Source organism: Rattus norvegicus, chromosome 1, assembly GCF_021556685.1.
Source record: "Rattus norvegicus strain SHRSP/BbbUtx chromosome 1, alternate assembly SHRSP_T2T, whole genome shotgun sequence".
Taxonomy (NCBI): domain Eukaryota; kingdom Metazoa; phylum Chordata; class Mammalia; order Rodentia; family Muridae; genus Rattus; species Rattus norvegicus.
The window spans coordinates 56,015,389-56,020,667 of NC_141534.1; the positions used below are offsets into that span (position 1 = coordinate 56,015,389).

Below are 5,279 nucleotides of genomic sequence, written 5' to 3' on the forward strand. Positions count from 1 at the left end.
GTCCTTCGTCAGTTACCAATTCTTCTGCCATCTCTTCCTTTCCTTAGTCCCAATTATTTTGTTTCGCGCCCTGAGACACACCCAGTCCCTCCCAGGCTGTAGCTCTTGGGAGAGTGGACCCAGAGCCTTGACTGAGCAGCACTTGGGAGCTGGCTCTGGACTCTAGAGTAGAGGTGAGCCTGCCCTGAGGGCAGGAGAGCAAGAGAGCTGACCCTGTGCTCTGCCAAGGGCAGCATTGGGTGGCCTATGGAGCAGCCTGGAGAGCTCTCCCTGGGACTGTGGATAAGGGAGAGCCTGTGACTGACCGGTTCATCCATCACAGCCACTTGGGATTGAGTTCCTTGGGTCAGCAGGAGGTTGGAAACACTGACTCCTGTCTTCACAGTCCCTGAGTTAGGTCACAACCTGAGCCAGGGTGTGGTTAATGGTAAGGACCCGAGACAAGACTGTCTTCCATTGCTAATGAATGACTAGAACTCATGAATTGCACTGGTAATGAATGACTCACCCTCAGTTCCACCCTCCTCACCATCTCATCCCCATATTCCCTATTAGGAAGCTCCAGCAAACCTCATTTCTAATGAAGTGTGTGGCTACACCATTCCTGGTCTTCCTTTTCCCTCCCCACATACCCTCCCTTTCTCCTTTTTTGTTTTTTGTTTTTTTGACATGAGGTCCTTCAATGACATCCCTGGCTGTCCTGAAATTCATTACATAGGTCAGATTGGCCTTAAACTGGAAGAGCTCCTCCTGCCTCTATCTCCAATGTGCTGGGATTAAAAGTGTGCACCACTACCTCCCAGACCCATTTCAGTTTTCTTCATGAAGCAAAAGCAGCTTGTACAAAGCAAGCACAGACACCCACTGAGACTAATCGTACCTAGAAATACATTGTTTCAAGTAACTTTTCCTTTTCCTGTGTATTGTGTGATACTTGAGAAAACTTGCTTCTCATAAACTTCAACACAAAAGGTTTTTTTTTTAAATAGCTTGTAAACTTCAAGTCATAAAAGATGCAATTAATTAGTTAATTTGGACACATAGATTTTCTGAAACATTTTATACAAAAGAAGAAATAGCATGTGTCAAAGTAAAGACGAAAAAAATATCATGAGGGGTCGGGGTGGTTGACTGTTCCCAGATAAAAAAGTAGTCTTCCCAGTATCTATGACCAAAAGTGGCCAAGAGGGAAAAAAGTGCTTCAATTACTCAATAGAAAATTAAAGGGGGTAAGAATGCATGGTTTACAGAAACAGCACCAGTCCATAAACATCCAGAAATGCCTGGGTGCACGCACAGTGCTGAGATGCCAATTAAAACACACAGATGGTTTTAATCAGCCGGATGGGTGAAGTCCAGGGCTGTACCACATGATGAGCCCTGTGCACCAGTTTGCACTCTGCTGGAGAACTCTTCGTGGGTACACACCCAGGAAAGCAATCAACACCGCTTACATATTACACATATGTGCCCTCTTTGTCATTCCATGAGCTGGCCAATCTCTTAGAAGCAGCAGCACATGGGAGAGAGGACCCTGAACCTTGATTGTGTGCAGGTGAGCGGGGCCTGAGGACATGAGTATAGAAATGCTGCCCCTGACTCCTGCCAATGGCAACACCAGTTGGCCTGGTCAGAGCATTAGACTGGCCATTTAGCCCCAGGGATTTGCCTGGCTCCATCTTGCCAGTGCCGGGATTGGAAGTGTGCACTACCATGCTTGGATCTTCTCTTCTCTTCTCTTCTCTTCTCTTCTCTTCTCTTCTCTTCTCTTCTCTTCTCTTCTCTTCTCTTTTTTCTCTACCTCCTCCTCCTCCTCCTCCTCCTCCCCCTCCTCCCCCCTTCCCCCCTCCTCTTCCTCCTCCCCCTCCCCCTCCCCCTCCCCCTCTCCCTCTCCCTCTCCCTCTCCCTCTCAATCTTCATGGTGTATTTTGTAGCCACTGCTGTCCTGGAATACTCTCTGTAGACCAGGCTGGCCTCAGGCACACAGAGATCTGCCCGCATCTGCCCATCGAGTGTTGGGATTAAAGGCAGCTCTAGCCCCACCCAGCTGTTTTGCTTTATTAATATGTGTATTAGAGAGTGAACTCAGGTCTTCAGACTTACAAGGCGAGCACTTTACTGAGTACTCTATTCATTTCCCCAGCTTGCTAAAATGAGAAATTGAAAAGATATTTACTATATCATAAAATAAAAATAACTCCATCGCACGGCAATTACACTGTTAGAAATCGGTGGGAAGAGGGCACTGTTTTACATATGACAGTATGTTCATTGTTTGGCCTACTGAGACAGCTGGGTCCCAGTTTTGCTCCTGTCCACAGACAGCGATGTATTGTTTTAGTTGTCTGTAGAGAGAAAATATGGCCTTGCTTAGGATTGGAGCTGGAAAAGCAAACCCCATGAGGACGTCGAGGGATATGCTGGAATCAGATTTGAGAAGCTGAGTCTGGGCAGTTGACCATTTGTGAAATCATGGTATCCCTTGCACAATGGGGTTTAAAAGCAAAGGATTGGCAGCCATCCAAACATTCCTTAAAGGGGTCTGGCTGAATAGATTATAGCTCATTTGTAGAAGGGGATTCTATGCAATCGTTAAGACAGCAGAGCAGCAGTGTTCTCTCCAAAGGATGTGGCTCTGCTGTGTGGGGATGAAGGGAGCCTCATCCAGTACAAGCAGAGCACCAGCGGGGCCTGCCGCCCTTTATGTTAGCACCGAGTTCCCTGTGGGACTCCCTGGTGTTGGCAGTTTGTACACACACTGTGCCTTATGAGTCCTTTGTTTCTGCTAATTGTTTAATGTGTGGTATGTGTGTGTGTGTGTGTGTGTATGTGTATGTATGTGTGTGTGATGTGTGTGTGGGTGTGTGTACTCAAAGAATTACCTAATTAAGTGATATAAATTAAAAACTTAATCTACATTGTAGCTTCTTCTAAAAATTAAGTTCATAAGTACGTGGGAAAGCACCCAGCCCATTGAATGCACTCCACAATGGAGAACTCCTATAGTAACAAAGGCAATCACTAAGTCTAAATAGCAGAACAGCTCTAACTCTGTTCTTTAACTTTCCCTCCTCAAGTTACATATTGGAATGGGCCCCTACTTGTCTCTCTTGAGGTGATCCTAGGGTGGTCTGAAAAGCACTGTGTGGTCACATCCCCAAAGTAGCTGGTAAGCTGCTATTATCAAGTGCTAACCAGTCTGTGTGTACTGTTTGCTATTCATAGTCAGAGCACTGCCTTTTCTTTTGCCCAGGGGTTTTGTCATCAACCTCCATTGGAAAAAGCCCTCTGCAGTCCCAGGACCTTCCCACCCACTTCCATCACTGCTGGGTCTCCTCCCCTACCCTCCCCTGGGATGTCCAATTCTCACTGAGGATTCGCCTCTCTCTTGAGGTTTTCATACTTGTGAATGTCCCGTGGACACTCTCTTGTCCCAAGAGCACACTAGTGCTCAAGTCCTCATTCTGTGCTTCAGCTGCTCTTAGTTACTGAAGCTCTCAGATAACACAGATGCTTCCCACCACACACAACACCCACATTTACATTTAAGATTCCGTCTGTGAAGAAAAATGTCACACAGAGAGAAACTGAAGTTTACCTTATTCCACAGTTAAAACAAAGGAAGCAGGATTTAGTCTTCGCCAGCACACAGCTTAATATGCCAGGCTACTGTGTCCAGACTCCTGTGGGTCCTGCTCAGCTGTGGGAATTCCACCGCATCCCCACCCCCACCCATCCTACTGATGCACCTTCTGTCTTCGAGTGTGTTCACCCTCTGAAAGCCTGACGTGGGTTAAATTCATAAGGTCTTGGAATCTGACTGGCTGGTCCCTTAGTTTGTCTTGCCTGGTCCTAAGTGTCGTTTGCTGAGATTTCTGGACTGTGCTAGCTGCATGCCTTGCTCTCTGCTGCTTGACTGTTACTTTTTAAGGTAGAATACAGAGATGGAAGACAGAAAGACACAGGAGTCCGACCTTCACCAGATGGGACTGTGTTTATTAGTGCACACAGAAAGGGGCAGCCTCTCTCCTGAGGAAGACTGAGGGGCCTGCCAGGGGGGAAACATTGACTATGAATCCTTATGTGAGTCAGGTATGGGGCTTGGTACTAAGGAAATGCTGAAGCCATAACCCATGTCTCTCCCTCCTGAAACTGTTTGCCCACGGGTGACAGAAAGCCTCTACAGAGCTTCTTTTCTGTGCTGACCCATGAGGTTGAAAAAGTTGTCTGTAGTCCAGGAATCCGGCTGCTCTATTGTTGACTGTGGTTGCAATGTGACCAGATGAGCCTGCTCCTGCATCTGTGATTGTCCTGTAATAAGGAACGGTTACCTAGAACTGTGAGCAGGAATAAACCCACCCCACTCTGCTAAGGAGCTTCTGTCAGAGTGTTTATTCACAGAAAAGAAACAGAGATATGAAAGGAAGATGGAGACACATCGACGAGGGGGAGATCTGACCCAACGCAAACCCAGTAACTACTCCAACATCTGATTCCTTTCTTTTTCTTTCTTTCTTTTTTCTTTTTTCTTTTATTTTTTTTTGAGTTAAAGACAAATCTTTATTTTTAAACTCTCATCTACCAAATTAGTATTTCCTACCAACTCGGGGAGCAGAGACCTTCACAGGCTTCACGATCTATTGTTTAGTGGTTGTCTTTGTGGGGGCCTTGGCAGCAGCCATTGCTGTCTTCTTTGATGCCTGCTTAGCCTTTTTTGCTTCCTTGGCAGCTCTGATAGCCTGTTCTCGCTGAGCTTTCCTAACTTCTGGTTTCTGATTCCTCTTGGCCATTATATCAGCCAGAGAAGCACCCGTGATGGCCTGCTGGAATTTGACTGCAAGCGGGTTCCTTTCTTTTGAATTTCTTCCAACTGTCCTTCCTTGTGTTTTCTTCTGGACAGGACAGTCCAGTTAATTTGCCGAGGGTTCCTTTGGAAAGGAATGCAGACTCACATTTGGCATTAAGAAACTTGAAATCCTTCCCATCGGTCCTGGCATAGCGCTGACCGTGTCCAGAGTAGATCTTGTACCTGCTAAAACTGCACAGCTCTACCTTCATGGTGACAGATGTCCCTGATTCCTTTCAAACACACCCTCTCTGTGTGCTTTTTCTGATAATGATTTTAAAAAATGCATTCCTTTCTTGGTGTGATTTTAAGTTTAAAATAAACACTGTTGCAAAAAGCCACATAAATTTAGATATTTCTAGCAGAAAATTATCTTGATTTTGAAAGATGTGTTTGATTTACTTTCAATATGAAACCAGCATGAGACTTGATC

At 45.9% G+C, this 5,279-nt stretch overlaps 1 pseudogene; it reads right to left on the reverse strand.

Moving 5' to 3' along the window:
- Positions 1–4,586: 4,586 nt before the first annotated feature.
- LOC148006993 (large ribosomal subunit protein eL24 pseudogene) lies at positions 4,587–5,064 on the reverse strand (annotated as a pseudogene).
- Positions 5,065–5,279: the final 215 nt, after the last annotated feature.